This window comes from Lathyrus oleraceus, chromosome 1 (genome assembly GCF_024323335.1).
Source record: "Lathyrus oleraceus cultivar Zhongwan6 chromosome 1, CAAS_Psat_ZW6_1.0, whole genome shotgun sequence".
In the NCBI taxonomy this organism is placed as follows: Eukaryota; Viridiplantae; Streptophyta; class Magnoliopsida; order Fabales; family Fabaceae; genus Lathyrus; species Lathyrus oleraceus.
Window position 1 is genome coordinate 74,531,891 of NC_066579.1, and position 22,640 is coordinate 74,554,530.

The 22,640-nt window shown below is 36.7% G+C and overlaps 1 long non-coding RNA gene across 1 annotated transcript; it reads right to left on the bottom strand.

Annotated features, from left to right (window-relative positions):
* Nucleotides 1–4,499: 4,499 nt before the first annotated feature.
* On the bottom strand, nt 4,500–6,129 carry LOC127116393 (uncharacterized). The gene is made up of 2 exons (XR_007801322.1): nt 5,808–6,129; nt 4,500–4,750 (listed from the first exon to the last, which is right to left on the bottom strand). It is a non-coding gene; the product is annotated as an uncharacterized LOC127116393 (long non-coding RNA).
* Between the last annotated feature and the right edge of the window lie 16,511 nt (nt 6,130–22,640).

The window sequence follows — 22,640 nt, forward strand, 5'->3', positions numbered from 1 at the left end:
GTGTTTCATGTGTCTCAGTTGAGGAGATACATTCTAGATTCGTCTCATGTGGTCCAAGTGGATGATTTGCAAGTGAGAGATAACCTGACTGTTGAGGTATCACCCATGCGGATAGAGGATCGGGAAGTGAAATAGTTGCGTAGTAAAAATATTATCTTGGTGAAGGTAGCTAGGGGAGGACTAGCTGGTTGAAACGTTACAGGGGAGCTTGAGAGCCATATGAGAGAGTTGTATCTGAATCTATTTACTTAAGGTAATTTTTTAGGACAAAAATTCTTTAAGTGGAGGAGAGTTGCAACACCCTAGTTTTTGCATGGTTATTTTATGTGTTTATTCGTGATTAAATTTTATATTAATTTAATTATTATGTGCGATAATTGAATTAATATGAGTGTTAGGGTTGTGTGACCTTGAGGTGGGTGTGTAGAGAGTAAGTAGAGATTAGTGGAATTTATTTAAAATTATTGGAGTTTATTTTAATAATTAAATAATACTATTTTATGTGATTTATTTAATTAAAATAAGAAAATAAGAATTTTGAGCTAATAATGAGACTTATAAGAGGTGGAATGGAGGAAGGAGCACGAGGGATAAGAGTTTGGGGTTAGAATTATAATTATTAGTAGATTACCCTAATTATATGAATTAAGGGCTTATCCTAGTTTAGAGAGATTTGCTATGAGTACGTAGAAACTTTGAAAAAGAGAGAAAGAGGCTTGAGGCAAAGGGAGAACTTGGAGCTTTGGATGAGAGGAGAACATTCAAATCAGTTCAGATTCAAATTGCTTGCTAGGAATTAAGGTAAGGGGAGAATTGATTCAATAACGGGTATATGCGTAAGGGGTAGAGTTGGAGAGTCCATAACCTCCAATAGATTGTATAATTGTGAATGTTTGGTTGTATTTGTATGTGAATCTGAAATTCGATAATCAATTAGTGTTGTAGTATGTTTTTCATGATTAAATTTGTGTACATGTGTGTATGAGATTTTCTGTTTTAATGTGTTGATATGTTTTCACCATTGTTGGGTTTTGAGGGCTTTGGGATTGTCATGCTCCAATTTTGCCCCACTCTTTTTTCATTTTCTTTTTTCTTTTTTTTCTTTTCCTACTTAGGCTAAATTCATCTGATGCACCATTAAAAATTTCATCTGATCCACCTTACATTTCATTTCACTTAATGGTTCAAAACTTCTCCGTTAATCTTTATATCTTGTTGGTTTGTGACTTATAATTGACTATTGATTGACTTTGATCATTTCAATATTGTTAACCATGCTCTGGCCAATGTTGACTTTTACCATTAATGTTGACTTTTTCCATGTGTTGACTTCTATCATAATTGTGGATTTTTTCATTACCATTGACTTTTAATAATTATTGATTTTTGTCATTGATTGGATGTTATTGACTTTGAGTCGTTATGAATATTAATCATTGTTGATTATTTTCTTATTATTTTTACTTTGACCATCCTTTGACTTTTGTTGATTTTTTCGAAAGAAAGAGAATATCTTCATTCATGAGTAATTGGAATACATTACAAGCATCACAAGCTTTATTACAAGGAAAAAGATCAATTACAAGGAAAAAACTGCAAATTTTAGTATAGTTGATTTTTGGTCAAGAATTGACTTTTTGATCAATTATTAACCATTGACTCGATTTTGCCTCCTGAATTTTTCTAGACCTATCCTACAATCATTTGGCTAAAGGATTCATCATTGATCATCAAAAATAAATTATTCCATGATTATTTTACTAATGCTAATTTCCAACAACTCAAGATGTCATCTTCCATCAAGCTCTATTCTCATGTTTTTTTCTTCATTCTCCGATGTCCCCTCAAGCTCATTCTTTCACCATAATGCTCACTTCTCTACAAGGAAGAAGGTACACAAAATTAGACATTCATATCATTTATTAAAATCATCAAAATGCTATGTAAAAGTCATAAAATGTTTTTGCACAACTTCACAAAATCATGCACTACTTCACAAAAATTCTGCATTATTCCTTAAATTCAATACTTGTTTTTTCAACACTTTCCAACATTAATTCATGCCCAAAAAATCAGAATTTGATCCATAAGTTTACACCATTCAGAAGTGCATTTTTTCAACGTAGAATCACTTCTCAAAAGTACTTAAAGTCATTAGATAATTCACCAAAAATTCAAGGCAAAAACATTCAAAAATTCAAAGTTTCATGCATAATCAAATTTGGTGGAACTTAACTACAATCAAGTCTCAAGAATTCATCAATCAAATTTCATTTTCATCATTCAAGATTCAACATCAAGTTTCAACAATTCAAACAACATCGAATTTCAACAATTTAAGCAATCACCAAGTTTCTACAATTCAACCAAGTTTCTAAAATCATAAAAACTTATACATTCTTCTTTCTATATTCAACCATGCTCATCAAGCAAAGAGTAATTATAAGCATATCAAAAATGCTTATTTTTGAAGTTTTCCGAATTTCTCTTCGACACTTTGTTAGCAATCTTTAACCGGAGCAAATCTCAGCTCGGTTGATAATTCTTCATCTCTTTTCTTCCATACTATTGTCATGAGTTGTTGGATGCTTCTTGTTGATTAATTTAACATAATGTCAAAAATAATTTATTTAGAAAATCACTTATTTCCAAAGAAAATCAAATTCAAGTAGCATAAAAATCAACATAGCATAATTTTTAACATAGTTTAACATAATATTGAATTAGGAATTCGATTAGCATAGAGTTTGGACATAAAATATGAAATAGCTTATTAGAATAATCACTTATTTGAACCAAAAACCGAGTCAAAACACAAACCAATTTCGAGTCAAAACCAATGATGAACTAAAAGTGAGTTATTCTAAACTAAGTGCTGAACCAAACCCATTTCCAATCCAAGCAAAACTCTTATCACAACAAAAAAAAAATTCTGAACCGCAACATGAAACCAAAATCTAAAACGCAGAAAAATTCTAAACTGAACTTCTTTTCCACCTGCTATGCAGACGCGTTACTGCTATGTTGTAAGTTTCTTCACTGCTATGCGTTTTACTCGTACTGCTATGATTTTTGATTACTGCTACTTATGTTAGTTTTTATTTCACGTGTTTATAGTTATAGTTTGTAGTTTATTTGTGAAGTTTGTTATTAATTTCGTTTGTGTATATTTGTTTCATTGTGTTGATGTAGATTAGTTTCTTTCGTTTAAAATTAAATTAAATTTCTGATTGTTTTCATAAGATTAATGGTTATAAATTTGTGTTTGTGAAAAAGATTAACAAGATTGATAAAAACAATTGATGCTTTTGAAGTATGGACTGTGGACACCAATGTCTTAAAATAACGCCTTATGTGGAGTTTTGTAACATCAAAGTTTTGAATATTTGATAGACAAAGTAATTACAATCATGATTTAAAACCTTGGCAGCATCTTATGTATTAATACTTTATAAAACTCATATTTTGAGAATTGATGAAATTGTGATTCCAATTTTAAACCTGGCTACCACCTTATAGAGATAAATTAATCCTCTTCTACCTCGAATACCCGAAAAGCTGTCGTAATTCACTCATTCAGGTTTAAGATGATTAAATAGGGGCAACTGTCATACCCCAAAATTTTCCCTCCCCTTTTCATTTTTCATCTAACCTATGATTTGAAATTCATCTGTACTCATTCATGCTTCATTCATGTGCATCATTCATTCATGTTAACACTTTTTAATAATCATCATAGATTCAAAGTTTGTGGCTAACAAAAGATAGGGTTTGCTTGTGGATCAAGCCCTAGGGATGTGGTATGGCTCTTCATATTAGAACCATTGGGATGAAACCCTAATTTCATGGAGATCACAACTTGACATTCATTTGTGCATAAAAACCCTAATTTTGGACTGTACTACTATGGAACCTTGTGTTTGACCTCATGAGCTTTCATCTATGCATCTAAACCCTAATTGTGGGCCCATGTGTTGGTAAATTGACTGTGGAGCTTTATGCTTGATTTTAAGACTTTGATTAAGGGGTGTGCATCATGAAACCCTAATCATGGATGCATGATCTTGTGTGCCATTTTGAGTTGACTTTTCATCATGGGATTGGCTGGAACTTTAATTCATTGGAAAGAGGTTCTTGACCGTCTTGTCATGCACCATGTCATGCATTAAACTTGTTTGGGATTTCATCTGGTTCAAGGTTTTGTTCAAGCATCCATCCATATGGTGCTTTCAAGATCTTAAGTATTTTATTCATGATTATTTCTTCCATCCATATGGTGTTGTCAAGATCATAAGCCATTAGTCTTGATTCTTGGATTCATGCTTTCATTAGTGCATTGGTCTTTTGGTCTATTATTTGTCTTTGATCCATTCAGATTCTTAAGTCATTATAGGTCATTCATTATTGGTTCATCCATTGTATTTTAGTCCATTTGATCAGTTTCATCCGTTTTGATGGGAAGTTTTGAATAAGTCACGCAAATCATTGTTTCATTTAAGTAGAGGAATCACGTTTTATTCATTCAAAACCTCTTTTACATTACATTTCATCAAGACATCAAATACAAGTCCTTACATTTACATCAAACAAAAAAAAGAAACCTATTCTAACCTACAGTTGACTTTAGTCAACTATTGAATTTTTGGTCAACTGGTTGAACAAAGTCAACCATCTTCCCTAAAGTCTCTAAGTCCACATCATCTTGATCTTGAGCTCACATCCATGACCATATCCATTTGCCAAGCAAAACCTATAAAAGAACACATTCAACACCATTAGAACACTTAAGCACATGCCATAATTTTTGCAAGCCAAGACAGGCATTTTGTTGTTTTCACTACCAACCTTTTTTGAACCTAACATAACAATAAACAAAGTCCATACACAATTCCAATCCAATTCAACATAGATCCAAACAATTAAAATACTCCAAAACACATTTTCATAAAACAAGTCTATAAACATCAATCCTATTCCTAAGCATTAATCTAATTCCATTTCCATAACTCATTGCATAGCATACCAATTTGAAAAGGGCATGACAGAAAAACTCAATCCCACACTTCAATTCCATACAGTCCAATGTCGTAACTAATTCCAACGTATTCCATATGCAACCCTAAATTCTAAAAGCAGCTCATAACCTTTTAATCAAGCAACTCAAAGTGAATCACATGACAGGAAAACTCACAGGGCAATACAACCTGCATTACATGACAAAAACTTGCCACAAATATTCCACCTGCATAACATTTCTAGCAGCTCATGTAATCCAACCTGCAATTGGTTTTTAGCAGAGCTAAACCATACACTTTCTAACATAAAATTGGACCTCTTTAACTAACATGAAGTTGTGGAGAAAAAAACAAATTCTAACATTACATTTAATTCAGCATATGACTAACTCATTTTTCATTGACTAACTAACATCTACATCATATTCTGCATAACACATACAATTGAACACCTTTGAATCCACTCATTTAGCTTTAACAGAATTTACAATTTCTAACTAACTTACTAACTCAAGATAATTTCATTTGCATTTGAGATGAGTTTCAATGACATTTCCAACATGATTTCAGAACCTATAAAATCAAAGCTTCATAGTTCTACCAGTTTCCAATCATAAATCACGAATCAAATCACAAGCTCTCTCGAATCTCACTGATTTCCAGAACTCTCACACCTTTCACTCTTCACCTCTCACACTCACTCCTCAAGCACACGTCCTCTCCTCAATTCATACATTTGCAGAGAAAGAGGAAGCGAAGCAGTTGCAGAAGGAAAGAAGAAAAGGTCAATACCTGATTCGCCGGAGAACCACCGTGCTGGAGCTTCAATCTAGTAAATCTTCTATCTCTTGATTCAATCAGCGTGCATTTCTTGAACGAAATCCACCATTCATCTATGATTCTCTTCAGTTCTGCGCATAAAACACAATTTGATTACGACTCGTCTTCAGTTTGCAACTCAATTCGATGATGATGAATTCGATTTATAAGATTTCGGTGATGATTGTTCATCTGGATTTGAGGTCTTGTTCATGGCTTGCGTTTAGTTTCGTTTGAATTTTCAAAGTGAGAATTGAGGTTTGTGAAGGAATCGAAAGCTGTTCTTGCTGTTGAGTCTTGGTGTTGCGCGTTTTATTTGGTGGCTTGGACCCGAGGATTTTCCTAGTGGAGCTTGGGCTAGAGGCCCAAGTGCTTCTATTTGCACCCTCCAGTTCTTGATTCACACCCCTGCCTTTTTTCACATTAATTCCTTTTGTCTGTTTAATTATTTTTTATATATTCTTTAATCTCTGTTTTTTTTATATATTTTTATGCATAAAATAAATTGTTAGATTTAGGTTAGTTTGAATTTGTGATCATGTGATATAATTACAATTAGGCTTAATTAGATTTTAATTAGAACTTTGGTTGTTAGAAATATCTAATTTGTTTAATCATTGGATATTAACTATTTTATCCCTAGGGTTTAGAAAATTCATGATATGCATGCTCCCCTAGTTTAAGGTTTGTATAGAACCAACTAGTATAGTTTGCATGATTAATCCATTAGGTTTCCTCTCTTCAATCACTTCACATTTTGATCATTAATTGTAAGCTTTTTGATCCTGTCTACAGAGTTGATTTTAATTGCCATGTTGTTTACCATGTTAACCAATATGATCATTTACCTTGCTTAAGGTTTGAGTAGGTTTTAACATATGTTGATCTTGATATTGATCCATGAGCCATGATCCATATTTGTATGCTAGGCATGATAATTTTGATCATTAGTTTAATGTCCATTATATTATGATTCTTGTTAAATTAAAAATGTCATTTCAATTTGTTTTAATCTATGCCTTGTGTAGATATCATGTACATCATGTTCGTGTGATTAAGGTTCATTAATTAGCCATGATTGATTCATTCTTATTTGATTGAAAATACCTTTAGATGTGCTTAGTTTGGTGCATTGTTTTCCATTTACCTTGATCCATACTAACTCCATTTACCTTGTGTGGTTCGCTTTGATCATGTGACTTCAAGCTTGATCCTGAATGTCTTTCGTTATCACCATTGTGTTACACTTTTCATTTGCCTTTGTATTGTGTGTTTTCACTTAGGATACCATGCCACTTGATTGTTTTAGGCATGGTACTTGGTGTGTAACTTATTTTATTCCATTTATATCCCTTGTATTGTTTGGTACCATCCTTCCATTGTGGATTGTATGTCCCTCACTCCCACGAAAGTGTAATAGTTTATGTTTATATTTCCTTTATGCTTTCAATGCATTCTAACTAAAAAAGATAAAATCAAACTATAAAAATATCTTTTTCAAAAGACAAAAAGTACACTTGATCCAACGTCAAGTGTTTCCCAAATCAAAATGCAACGCGAGCGCTTGATCCAATGTCATGTATCTCATCCTCCATTTCCTATCTTTATCCCATTCTCATCCTATCATTCAATCCATTCTACTCTTATCTCATTCTATTATATACCATTCCTATTCATCAAATAATTTTCATAATAAATTTGGATTAAAAGTGGGGTGTACGTACTTGTGCACAACACTCAAGTTGTTGGGATGTCGGTCGTACCTAGCTTGTGGCCTGGTTACTTGAATTTCATTCAAAACACTTAAAAAATAAATGCGAGTCTAATCCATTGCTATGTGAGTGAAATAATAGTTAGGATGAAACTATCCTTTCAAGTCCAGAGTATTCTGATTGTTGATCGTACTTAGTCGGTGGTTAGATGTCCATCTCCCTCTAAGTACGGATGATTTAACTCACAAAACAAACTTCATAATTATATCAAATAGATTCTTCTGTCTTAGGACACCTTTCATGTATCTCATGATCCTTTGTCCAATATCTTCAATATCATTCCCATTCCTTAGCAGTGTTGTACTACCTGTTTTTGGAACCAAATACCATAATCCCTTTGGATTCCATGTATTTTTTCTTGGGCAAATAACCAGTGTTCATCCTTTGAACCAAGAGTTGTTTGTCTTGATGCCAAACATTTCATTCCTTTATTTCTTGCTTGAAGCCTGCTTTACTCTTTCGTTCAGAGTTGACTTCCCTATGGGTTCCTGCAATACCATTATCTTTTGGTGCTAAGTTATACTTTTCATCGCTATTTATTGAACCTCTTTTTTTCTTTGTTTCATCTTAGTTCCACGAACTACAGAGCTCTGACTTTCTCATTGTACGATAAGAATACATAGGCATAGGGGTTCAAACCCTTGGCGAGCATACTAACTATTGATTCCCCTTTTAGCACGCTAATTATTTCTTCTGCCATAGGACACCATTCATACCTTTGATAATCCATTATCATCTATCTCCAAACATAACCATTCATCTTAGTGCCATACTGTCTTTCTTCGAAACCAAATACTATACTCCTTTTCGATTCCGTATATACCCTTTTAGAAAAAATAACCAGTGTCCACCTTTGAACCAATGGTTGTTTTTCTTGATTCCAAACATTTAATTCCCTTTTCTTTTTTTCTTGATGTCTGCTTTACTCTTTGGTTCAAATTTCATTCCTTTATGGATTCCAATAATACCATTATCTTTTGGTTCCAAATTATACCTTTTTGTCACTTCTACCAAATCTTTAAGTTCTTTCACTTTATTATTTCTCTCTATCCTACCATTCACCTTTCATTATTCACTATTCACTACCTATATTCAATATCTTCTACCTTCATTCATACCCAGTGATATACTTTCTTTTTTAGCCAAATACATTCTTTCTTTGAGCTCCATACATACCTTTTGGGAAAATAACCAGTGTCCATCCTCTAAACCAATACCCTTTATCTTTGGCTTGATACCATTTTACCCTTATATTTAGCTTGATTCGAGTTTTCCCTTTGTTTTGGCTTGATTCTAGTTTCCTCTTTGGTTCAGATATACCTACCCAATATGTTCAAACAACATTATCCTTTACTTCAAACCATACTTCGATCATTCTTATTTCATCTCCCGCCTTTAGTTCTACGAACTACAGAGCTCTTAATTTCTTATTGCACTATAAGGATATGTAGGCATGAAGGCCCTTATCCTTACCGAGCACTCTATCTATTCTCTTATTTTTTTTCCTTTATCCTTTTGCGAGTAATCTTTAGATAGTAACACCCATTTAAGCATAGAATAATCAAAACGGTTCCCGTTGAGTACAATGGATGTGAGGGATGCTAATACATTCCCTATGTGTAACCGACTTCCTTACTCGTTTATCTTCCCCTGGGTTTTATCAATGTTTTCCCTTTTCTTCAGGAATAAATAAAGTTGATGGCGAATCTGTTGTATCTTCGAGTATGCGATGCGCTCGGGTATTTTTCGTGTAGCTTCACAGTGTTTTTCACAATACTTCTCAAAGAGGAGGTTTTCAATTATCCTCCATGATCACTTCGGATGGAAACGATTTTCAAGTTCATCTTATTTTGAAACAATATAGCAAATTGTTTGAAAGCCGGATATGTCTCATCTTTACTATACAAAAAAATAACCCAACAAAATATAGAGTAATCATCAACAATCACAAAGCCATAATAGTTACCACTTATGCTTTTGGTCCTTGAGGGACCAAAAAGGTCCATATGAAGAAGCTCAAGTGGTCTCGAGGTTGAAACTATATTTTTCGATTTAAATGAGACCCTCGTTTGCTTCCCCATTTGACATGCTTCACATATGTGGTCTTTTGTGAACGTCATTTTTGGTAGACCGATTACTAAATCTTTTGAGGTTACTTTGTTTAGTAAATCAAAGTTGATATGAGCTAGGTGTCTATGCCATAAACAAGAGTTTTCACTCATGGTATAAAGACATTTAGTTTCAACCAGGAATATATCATCTAAGTTAAGTGTATATGTATTATTAACCCTCAAGCCTTTAAACATACAATCCTTCTTCTTATTATGTTCAAATAAGCAACAAGGGTTTGTAAAAGTAACTTTAAATCCCTTGTCACAAAGTTGGCTAATGCTAAGAAGGTTATGTTTAAGACCATCAACTAGCATAACATCGGAGATAGTAGTAGATGAGAGATTACCTACACTACCTTTTTCCAAGTATAGCTCATTTGTTGTTATCTCCATAAGTGACGAAGCCATTCTTCTTTGGCACAAATTCAATGAATAGAGATATATCACCCGTCATATGTCTCGAACATCCACTATCAAGATACCACATCTTTTCTGTAGACTCAAGACATTCAACCTGTGGAATTAAACAAAGGAAATAGGTACCCAATTTTCATTGGGTCCTTGGGAGTGAGTGAAATCAAGGTTGCCTTTAGGCAACCATTGAGAAGCTCCTTTAAGAACAAATTTTTTCCTAAATTTACACTTTTCAATAGTATGACCCTTCTTGCAAATAATGACAAGATAACTTATGATGAGATGTGCTTTTGCCATTTGAGCCCTTTTTGAAATTTTTATGCTTTTTGTATGAATGGTTCAAAGACCTTCCAAATGTAGATGGATCAATGAAAAATGCAATCCTTGGTTATAAGGCATTGTCTAATTTGACTCGAAGAACATTTATTTCTTCTTTCCAATCATGACAAGATTCACAACCAAACCTAGAAGGTCTTTCATCCTCAGTCTTATCCTTTTGAGCATCAAGCATAGATATTTTAATTGCTTCCAATTTCTTTTCTGATTCTAAGACCTTGGCTTCTAATTGTAAAAATATATTTTCATGTGAAGTTAACTTCTTAAAAGCATTTAATTCCTCTCCATGAAGATTATCAAAAGCATCTTGTAATTGAGAATAAGATGAATCACTAGTAAGATCAAGTTTCAAAGGACTTACATTTTTCTTCTTCCTTCCATTTGCCATAGGGAAAATTCGGGCCGATTCCACACTCGAAGTAGAGCTTTGATCTCTTGAGGAATCACTTGCACTCTCACAAGAAACATATGCTATTCTAGACTTCTTGTGATGCTCTTTCTCCTTGTCTTTCTTAATAATGGGACATCCCAGTCTATAGTGACCAACTTCACCATAATTATAACAAGAGCTTCTAAATCTACCTTTCCTATTCTCATCATCTTTTGAGGATTTGGATTCCATTCTAAATTTGGATAAATTCCTTTCAGAGTGCTTGACTTGATTCTTCCTTATATACCTTTGGCATTTCTTAAAAATAACCCAAAATTATCATCATTTGAATTATGGTCTTCCCTTTCTTCACAATCACTTTGCTCGTCTTTTGAGGGCTTTGAGCTTGAAGTCTTTAGAGGAATTGACTTCCTTACTTCCTTTTTGTCTTTACCTTTCTCCTTATTCGTCTTCTTTTCATACTATTTTTCGTGTTTTTTCAAGCAAGTGAGTTCTTGCCCATGTTCTTCCAATTTGCCAAACATAGTAAGATCACGTACTTTAAGATCATTCGCCTCTTTAATAGCAGTGACCTTGGGTTGCCATTCCCTATTAAGACATCTCAAAACTTATTAGTAGCAATATCATTGGAAATAGGCTTTCCTAGAGCATTTAACCGGTTAATAAGATGTGTGAATCTCTTTTGCATGTCGGCAATGGTTTCACCATGCTTCATACGAAAGAGTTCAAACTCTTGATTCAATGTGTTGACTCTAGCTTGTTTAACCATATTAGTTCCCTCATGGGAAACTTTTAATGCGTCCCACATAGCTTTGGAGGTTTCACAATGGGAAACAAAATTATACTCATCAACACCTAAAACAAAAATGAGAATATTTTGTGCCTTCCAATCATGTGACTATAATTTTCTATCATTATCATTCCATTGACCTTCTGGTTTTGGTACGACGAAGCCTTCACCATTGATCATTGTAATTTCATTAGTACCATTGATGGTGGCGTCCCATACACCCTTATCAACATGGTTGATATGGATACGCATACAAGCTTTCCAATAGCCATAATTCTCACTGGTAAAAATAGGTGCTCTGTCATACGCCCCTTTAGGTTCGGTAGCCATTATCTAATAAGAAAATCTTAAGCACAGAATAAATCGGAGCTCGTGATACAACTTGTTAGACGATAGGTCTAGATATAGAGGGGGAAGGGGTGAATAGATCACAAGTTTAAAACTTGAACCAAAATTGAATTTGAAAATGTTTATAGCATGGAAGCAAGTTAAAAAACTTTCTGAATCAAAAATCGTCTAACCGAACCAACTAAAAAAAACTCGGACATGCGTAGAGGTGTCAATGTAAGGATAATAATCCATAAGCCAATCAACAACAACTAATCATAACTAGTTGAATATAATACAATAGGAAAAGTCTATCTCCAATGAACAAAACACACAAAAAATTAAGTCAAGCAATTTATGAAACACTTAGTATACGATCAACTATATTTGGAGCTTTATGTAGTGTTCATTGTTCTTAGAAATCTAATCACAACCAAATGGTTTATGATCTACACAACAACACAAACTTCAAAATGCATTTAAATTTATAATCTAAACAATGTTGATCTAATGATCAATGTAATTGACAATTTGCAAACCACAACATAAAAGAGATAGAGAGAGAGTGCACAAGGATTTATTTAGGCAGTTCCCTAATCGACTCCGCTATATAGGGGTGTTCAAAACCAAACCAACCCAATAGAAAACCGCAAACCAAACCAAACCAAACCGAAACCGCAAAAAACCGCATTTGGTTTGGATTCGTTTGGGTCATTTTTTAATAAAACCGCACGGTTTGGTTTGGTTTGCGGTTTGTATTTTGCAAACCGAACTAAACCAAACCAAACCGCATTATGTTACAACCCAAATTTTACTTATCCCACATCCAACCAAAACATCAAACCTAGTATGCCTTAACCTTACAATTACAAACGATTTTCTCTTACTCACGCTTAGGGTTTCAATTTCAACCTTCTTAAATCTCTCATAGTAGTATCACACATTCTTCTCGTCTTCTTTTCCATGTAGGTTTCGCCTATTCTACTCTAATAAGTCATCTCTTATGTTCTTTCTTTTTCATCTTTTATGTTACTATTTTCTCTTTTAATTATATTTTTATTGCACCTTTCTTCTCAATCTCGCATCTCTTATGTTCTTTTTTTCATCTTCTCTAATCTCTCATCTCATATGTTTTTTATGTTTTATTATAATGTCTTCGATATTATTTTATGCTACTATTTATATATGTTTTTTATTCCATTTTTGTCTAATCTAATTTTTTGTATATTGAATGAAACATTTTTTTCTAAATATGATGAGTTTTGATGTTATTTAGTCATGTATGAATGACTAAATACAAAGTTATGTTGTTCTCTATAGATGTATGTATGGCACAATAAAAATATTATAAAAAACCGAACCAACCCAAACCACATTGGTTTGGTTTGGTTTGGTTTGGTTTTATTTCTAAAAGTCAACCGAACCAAACCAAACCGCATGCTTTTTTCTCTTGCGGTTCGGATGATTTTTATCGCCAAAACCGCCCAAACCGCACCGCGAACACCCCTACCGCTATAGGTACGTCTTCCCTCAATTTGAATTCGAGTTGAGATATTATATTATATCTTACTTTGAAAAATGTGTGTGTACAAGAGATAAAGAAATCAAACTCTACAAACCCTAAGTTTGACGTTGACTCTATCACCTCCAAAACCCTTGATCAAAGATTGATCAAGTAACCAACAATGTCGCTTCAATTCACATGTTCTTGCTACTTCCTTGTGAGGCACTCCTTTTCCCAAGGCTTTCACCCTATTGAATTAATCCCAAACGCACACTTGTTGAAACCCAAGATTTTCCAACATAATCCACCGTCTCATTCTACTTCCTTGTAAGGCACCCCTTGTCCAAGGCTTTCACTCGATCGGATCTGAATTGCACATTCTTGTCTAAAACCTTCAAACCCTAAGAGATCTTGAAGGAAAACTCCAACTCGGTTTTCTAATTTGAATCCCTCAAAGTTCTCAACCCAATATTCTCGGTACAACAAACCTAATTGGATGTCATCAATCCTAATCTAGATGGCACCCAATCAAAAAATGATTATATGTAGTTTGATTTTGTGGATGTGTATATGGAGTTGAAGATGACGAGAATGCTTTGAAATCCTGGATTCATGTAGGTTTTACTCACTCTAGAAACCTGATCGGTCACCATTTCCATTGAATTCCCGCCGTTAATCCGACATATTCTCATCACTTTGGTAAGATTTAAGTTTGTTTTTAGTTGCTTTGGAGTCATTTATCATGTTTTGTTGGTTTGGTATCGCATTGCATTCGATTACAAGTTTATGTCAAAAAGATCTCGTTTATGCTTCGTTTGGTAGTGTCATTGTTACAGACCATTGTACAGGTTTAAAAGCAAAAATGGTGAAGTTATGGATACTCAGAAAGGCAAAAATATGAAGAAACAATAGGTCAACACGGGCACCCGTGTGCCACAACACTGCCCGTGTTGTTGATCAGGCAGAGCAGAATGGGAGCAGAAAAACAGAGATCAACACGGGCACCCGTGTGCCACCACACGGCCGTGTTGATTAAAACAGTGCATTAACACGGGCACCCGTGTGGAGGAACACGGCCCGTGTTGTTGCCTCTGTAGCTTATGCTGAAAATAATTAAAACAGAGGAGCAACACGGGCACCCGTGTGGTGACACACGACCGTGTTGATTGGGCGCAGCTTGGAAACCCTAACTTTTGTTTTGTGAACCGATTCTGCTCATTAAGGGTAGTTTGGACCTTTTGCTTGGAAGAGATTCATCTGAAGCTATAAGAAGACTTGGAAGAGAAAGAAGAAGGCACCTTTTGACGGACGAAAGAAAACATTGCATTGGAGAAGATAGCGAATACGAAGGATTCGAAGACGGCGAGATTCAGGGGCATCAACCATTGAAGATCAAAATCTCCTAATTCTTTGTAATGTCTAATCTTTACATTATGAGTTCTTTAAGTACTATGAGAGGCTAAACCCCCTGATGCTAGGGGGTGGTCCTGATGTTATCGCATGTTATGAATTTGAACAAATGATTTCTTGATTACTATGTTATGTATTTCAATTTAATTGTGTGATGTTATTATGCTTTTGTATCGGACAAATACAAATTGATCTATGACTTTCAATAACATGACTGTGATTGTTAGGGTTTTCACACAAGTGGGTTTATGAATGCATCATCTAGGACTAGTAACTTTCGTAAATCACCGTAAACCTTGATATTTTGTATGATTAAAACCAATGATTAATTGAATGGACATTTGAGTAAGAATTGGTAGTTTAATAGTTTCTTCCTTAAGGACTTAAGTAAGAACATTCTGAGGTTAGGTGATTGAATGTTTCATATGTATTAAAGAAATCTTGACTGAATTCATAACCGGTTAACTCAACCACTCAACCTAGCATCTTTTATCTTAATCAATTATTTTTACTATTTTTGTGTTTACTATTACAAAACAACCAAACCATTATCTTTTTGTTCTGATAGAATCAAATTAAAATAAGTATTTCCTATGCAATCCTTGAGATCGATACTTGGAAATAAAACTCCTTATTACTACATCGGTAAAAATAGTACACTTGCTATTTTTCCGATCAAGTTTTTGGCGCCGTTGCCGGGGATTGCCAAAATACATATTTTAATTTCTATTCTATCGAAATTGTGTTGCTCGGCAACCAAAATTTTATCTGTGACAATTTTGTTATTCAATTCTAATCTTTGTCTAACTTGTTTATGCGAGGTAAGGCCTCAGCGGATTTTCCTTTTGACGCAGATCCAGAAAGAACTCTTCGTGCTAGACTCAGACAAGCTAAGAGAAAGAAACTGGAATTAGCAGAGAAAGCGGAGGAAGAAGTTGTTTCAGTGCACTCAGAGAATTCAGATTCAGACACGGAAACAGTTCCTGAAATCATGGCTGCTAATCCACCACCACCACCACCAGAGAGACTCCTCGGTGACTATGGTGGAACCAACACCCCGGGTGGTCGTATGACAATTGTCAACCAACCGGTTAATGTGGAACAATTTCAGCTGCATCCCAACACCATCAATCAACTCGAAAGACGGACCTTCTCTGGAAGAGTGAATGAAGATGCCAACAAGCATCTGCAAAGATTTTTAACCATGAGCACAACACTGAAGATGCCTGGACATAGCGAAGAAGCAATCCGACTTTGTATGTTCCCATTCACTTTAGCAGATGAGGCTGAAGAGTGGTTCTATTCATTACCTGCTGGTAGTATCACTACATGGGAGCACATGGAAACAACATTCTTGCAGGAGTATTTTCCCGCATCTGTGTCATTGCGGAAAAGATATGAGATCCTAAAATTCAAACAGAAGGAGGGTGAGTCACTAGGAGATGCCTACAAATGATTCAAGAGAATCCTAGTGGCTTGTCCTACTCACAACATGGATGAAACTGAACAAATGCAAATGTTTGTCAATGGTCTTCGAATTCAAACAAGACAAATCCTTGATTCAGCAGCTGGTGGCTCAGCCAACTTTGCAACAGCCACCGGTATGAAGAAGATAATTGAAGCTATTGCCTCGAACGAGCATTTAGAGTTATATGACAGGGTATCAAGCAAATCTGCAGTTATTGACTTGAAGCTTGAAACAAATAAACAGGTGAAAATTGAAGAAGCTGTTGCTGCGGAGGTAGAGAAAAGGTTGAGAGCACTAAACATAGGTGCTCAGAAAGTGGCTCAAGTGCAACAGGCACCGAGTGAAGTGTGTGACATTTGCAATGGACCGCACAATACTGTTCATTGTTTTGCAACACCGCAACAGATTGAAGATATAAAATTCTTAAAGCAGAACAATCCCTACTCCAACACATACAATCCGGGGTGGAAAAATCATCCCAACTTTGCATGGAAAGATCAAAGAGGGAACGTGCAACCGCAGGCACAAGGTCAATATCAAAATCAATATCAGCAGCAGCAACAACAGGTACCTAAGAAGGCAGATTGGGAGATCGCAATTGAAAAGATGGCAGCTCACAATATCCAATTCCAAGAGGAGACTCGAAATAATCAGAAGAACACTACAACATCCATAAAAAATCTTGAAATTCAGATGGGTCAAATCGCCCAACAGTTATCCTCAAACTCCCATGCACCTGGCACACTTCCTAGTGGGACAATTGTTAATCCCCGTGATCAAAGTCACATTAAAGCTGTGGTCACCAGAAAAGGAAAAGCTAAGGAACCACAAGTTGACGAACAGGTTGAAGAAGATGGATTGTTGGAAGTGGACTTGGAGATTAGAGAAGAGCCAAAACAAACTGAAGAAGTGGTGGTCAAGCCGACAAGCCAGCAAGAGAAACAAAAACCAAAGATCATTCTTCCTTTTCCGACAAGAACAAAGAAGAAAGATCTCCATGATTTTTTTGTTGAGAAATTCTTAGAATTATTCAAGAAGCTCGAGATTAACATACCTTTTGCTGAAGCTCTGGAACAGATGTCGATCTACGCCAAATTCATGAAAGACATCATATCAAAGAAAAGGTCGATCGACAGCGAGCCAGTCATGCTAACTGAAACTTGTAGTGCTATTTTGCAGGGCCTAAAAATTCCGATGAAGAAAAAAGATAGAGGTGCAGTCACTATTCCTTGTACCGTTGGAGATAGATCATTCAAAAAGGCACTGATCGATTTGGGAGCAAGTGTGAGTCTAATGCCCCTCTCGATTTACAAAAAACTTGAGTTAGGGGAGGTGCAGGATACTCGCATGACACTGCAGTTTGCAGATCATTCTATGAAGAGACCCTATGGTATAGCAACAGATGTTCTGGTGAAGATTGATAAATTTGTATTCCCGGTGGATTTTGTGATACTCGAGATGCCGGAAGATGAGGAGATTCCTCTCATATTGGGAAGACCTTTCCTGGAAACTGGAAGATGCATGATAGATATTGAGGAAGGAACCATGACCCTCAAAGTTTATGATGAAAAGCTCAAAATTGATGTGAGGGATACTATGAAATTCAAGGATGACGAAGGGGCGAGCAAAAGTCTTGAAGTGTTAGATACAATTTTTGCTCAATCTATGCAGATTACAACACCCAAGCTTCCTTTGGAGAGAGTTTTGAGTTTATCTATTATTGAGGATACTGAAGGAATTGTTGAGAAAGAATCCGAAGTGGTAGCAATGTTAAAGGAACAACCGCCTTGGGTTCGTTCCCGACCGCAATGGTGGGAGGAGCTTCGACCTAAAACATCTTTAGAATCAAAACAGGATATAAAAAAGGGGATAGAGTTGAAACAATTACAAGAACAGTTCGTAAGGAGGTTGTGAAACTTTTAGATGCGGGGTTAATTTACCCAATATCTGACAGTTCGTGGGTGAGCCCAGTTCATGTGGTACCAAAGAAGGGAGGGACAACTGTGATAAAAAATGAGAAAAATGAGTTGATCCCCACCTGTACTATTACAGGTTGGAGAGTTTGCATAGACTATAGAAGACTAAACACTTCTACAAGGAAGGATCATTTTCCTTTACCTTTTATCGATCAGATGTTGGAAAGATTGGCATATCATGATTTCTACTGTTTTCTGGATGGGTACTCAGGGTACAACCAAATTGCTGTGGCACCTGAGGATCAAGAAAAAACAGCGTTCACATGCCCGTATGGAATCTTTGCTTATAGAAGAATGCCATTTGGTTTATGCAACGCACCTGCAACATTTCTGAGGTGCATGACATCCATCTTTTCCGATATGCTTGAAAAGCATATGGAGGTGTTTATGGATGATTTTTAGGTTTTTGGATCTTCTTTCGTAAATTGTTTGTATAATCTTTCACTTGTGCTGGAAAGATGTCAACAAACCAATCTAATTCTGAATTGGGAAAAGTGTCACTTCATGGTGAGAGAAGGGATAGTGCTAGGTCATAAAATTTCCCATCAAGGGATAGAAGTGGACAAGGCAAAATTGGAAGTGATCGCCAATCTCCCTCACCCCGTGAATGAGAAAGGTATACGGAGTTTCTTGGGACATGCAGGATTCTATCGTAGGTTCATAAAAGATTTCTCCAAGATCACAAAACCTTTGACTAGCCTGCTTGTGAAGGATACTCCGTTTCTGTTTGACAAAAAGTGCAATGAAGCCTTCGAGACTCTGAAAAGTAAATTGGTATCTGCCCCTATAGTGATCTTGCCTGACTGGTCTCTACCCTTTGAGATAATGTGCGATGCAAGCGATATAGCAGTAGGGGCAGTCTTGGGGCAAACAAAAGACAAACGCCTCCACGTCATCTACTATGCTAGCCATGTGTTGAATCCAGCCCAGATGAATTATGCAACCACAGAGAAGGAGTTACTGGTTGTGGTTTATGCCTTTTACAAATTTCGGCAATACTTGTTGGGAACAAAGGTAATTGTTTATACTGACCATGCTGCATTGAAATATCTTTTTTCTAAACAGGACTCGAAGCCAAGGCTGCTCAGATGGATCTTGCTGTTGCAAGAATTTGACCTTGAAATTCGAGACAAAAAGGGGTGTGAAAACACCGTTGCTGACCTCCTATCTCGAATGTCTCCGATTGAAGAAACGGAAGAGAAACATCCCATAAAGGATGAGTTTATAGATGAAAGAATCCTCGCGGTGGTGGGTGTTCCTTGGTTTGCTGACTACGCAAACTACCTGGTTGGTGGTATAATTCCTGATGACTTTGATTATAACAAAAAGAAAAGTTTCTTCATGATTGCAGGTTTTATTTGTGGGACGAACCATTCTTGTATAAGAAAGGGGTAGACGGACTAATTCGTCGATGTGTCCCTGAGGAAGAACAAAATGAAGTCTTAAAGGCATGTCATGACTCAGATTATGGGGGACACTTTAGTGGAGACAGGACAACCGCAAAAGTCCTCCAATCAGGGTTTTACTGGCCCACGTTGTTTAAGGATGCCCAAATGGTTATGAAGGAATGTGACAGATGCCAACGGACAGGAAATATTTCTAGGCGGAATCAGATGCCTCAAAAGGGCATGCTTGAAGTGGAATTATTTGATGTTTGGGGAATAGACTTTATGGGGCCATTTCCACCCTCATTTGGAAAAAAATTTATTCTGGTGGCTGTGGACTATGTCTCCAAATGGGTGGAAGTCGTAGCCCTCCCTTCTAATGACGCGAGAGCAGTGGTAAACTTCCTTAAACAAAACATCTTCTCAAGGTTTGGTGTGCCTAGAGCACTTATCAGTGATGAAGACACACATTTCTTGAATAAGCTCATGGAGAACTTATTGAAGAAATATAATGTGAAGCACAAGATTGCCACACCATATCATCCCCAAACGAATGGGCAAGTTGAAGTGTCTAATCGGAAAATTAAAAAGATTTTGGAAAAGACAGTGAGTGCTTCACGAAAAGATTGGGCAATCAAATTAGATGACGCGTTATGGGCATACCGAACCGCTTTCAAAACACAAATTGGCATGTCTCCGTATCAGCTGATTTATGGTAAGGCTTGTCATCTTCCTCTAGAATTAGAGCACAGAGCCTTTTGGGCATCCAAGTTCTTAAATTGTGATCTTGCAAAAGCCGGTGAATCCCGAATTTTTCAACTTCACGAGTTAGAAGAATTTCGTAATCAGGCATATGAGAATGCAAAGATGTATAAGGAGCAAACACGGAAGTGGCATGATCAGAGAATCATCAGGAAAGATTTCTGGGAAGGACAACTGGTATTGTTGTTTAATTCGAGGCTCAAGTTGTTTCCTGGGAAATTAAAGTCAAGATGGTCCGGGCCATTTGTCATGCATAAGGTTTTTCCTCACGGAGAAATCGAGATTAAGAACCAAAACAATGGAGATATACTCAAGGTGAATGGCCAGAGGCTGAAGCCCTATTACAGAGGCCAACAACCTGGATTGATTGACCATATGCGCCTCGCCTAATGAGGTGGGCAACCGTCGAGCCATGCGACGTTAAACGAAGCGCTTCGTGGGAGGCAACCCACGTGTTCGATTGTTAACTTATTTTGTTTTTGTTTCTTTCTTTTCTTTTCTGTATGGGTATGAAACATTGTTGCAGGTAAGGAGTAGACTTGGAGAGTATAGTCATAATCACTTCTCAGCGAAAGGATGCCAGACCAAAGAAGCATTGCCGAATTCAGAAATTGAGGAAAACAGGGCATCCATACGGCCACCCGTGTGCTGACACACGACAATGTTAATCTAAATAGTGGATTAACACGGGCGCCCGTGTGGTGACACACGGCCGTGTTAATCTAAACAGTGGATTAACACGGGCGCCCGTGTGCAGGAACACGGCCATGTTGTTTGTAACGGGTAAAATTTTCAAATTTTGTGATTTTGGGTATTTTCAATATTGAGCCCCATTTGCTATTATATCTCTTCCCCACCATTCATTCTCACTTTTTCTGATTTTGGAAACCTCTCTCTCCCTCTTCCTCCATTGTTAACCTAGCCTCCATCAAATTAAGCTTCACTTTTCTCATAGCTCCACTCACTTAAACCTCATCTCACCTTCACAAAAAACTGTTCCTCTCGCCGTCCTCTACACAGTGACGGTTGCAGTTTTCACTAACCTGTTCGTTGGATTTTGAGAAAAAAATTCAGGTACCATTATGCCACCAAAGCGTGCAAGCAAGGAGAAGGAGGTAGCCACGTCCTCTCGACCAAAGCAACGGGTTAAACGCTCTACAAATCCTCATGGCATTTGGTTTGACCAACCGAATCATCAAGAGAGGTATGTGATTCTAGCTAAACGTAAGCTTATTCCGACCCGATATATGTGTGATGCTACCCTGGATGAGTTAGGTTTGAAAGAAGAGGTGCACCGCATGTTCCACAACATCGGTATGTTGGAATACATGCAATTCGAAGCATCGACCTTCGCTCGGATCACCCTTGAATTCTTGAGTACGGTTGAGTTCAAGATGAGGAGAAGGTGGACAGGGTCGCAGATGGAATTTTATGGGCAAATTACTTTCCGCTTGTTTGATGAAGATCATGAATTGTCTGTTGAGGAACTTGGGAGTATTCTGAGACTCCCGGTATCTGGACCCGGGACCCCTCCGGGCACTTTTTCTGCTATTGAGTTCTGGCAAGCTATTACAGGTAAAACTGGATATAACCCTAGCTCGGGAAAAGCTTCTGGAATTCATAACCCGTGCTTCAGGTATGCACAAAAAGGGTTAGCATACACCTTGTTTGGACGAGGTGATAGTACAGGGGTTGCTGCTAAGAGAGAGTTATTTTTTCTATATTGCATGGCTCACAATGAGCGAATCAATGCAGCGGCTTTCGCCGCCAATCATCTAAAACAGGTTGGCCATGCAACTACTGGGGATATTTCTGTAGGTGGTATGATCACGCAGATTGCGGGCCACTTCGGGTATGATCAACTCTTGATGGAAGAGACTGCAGTAATGGGCAAGACTAAGATTGACATGCACACGCTAGTCAATCAACAAATGATTGCCATCAGGCCGACTCATTACGCTCTGATGATTCACAATGTGGAAGTGCTTGCACTACCTGCACCTGGGTCCACTAGCATTGCCAATGCTGCTAACTGGTTGTACACAGGTTCAGCCCAAGCTGTAGGGGAAGATGCGCAGTTTGACCATGACCTTTCAGGTGAGGACATGGAAGAAGATGAGGGGCCAGCTACCCACGGTATGCCACCCCCACATGATTCGA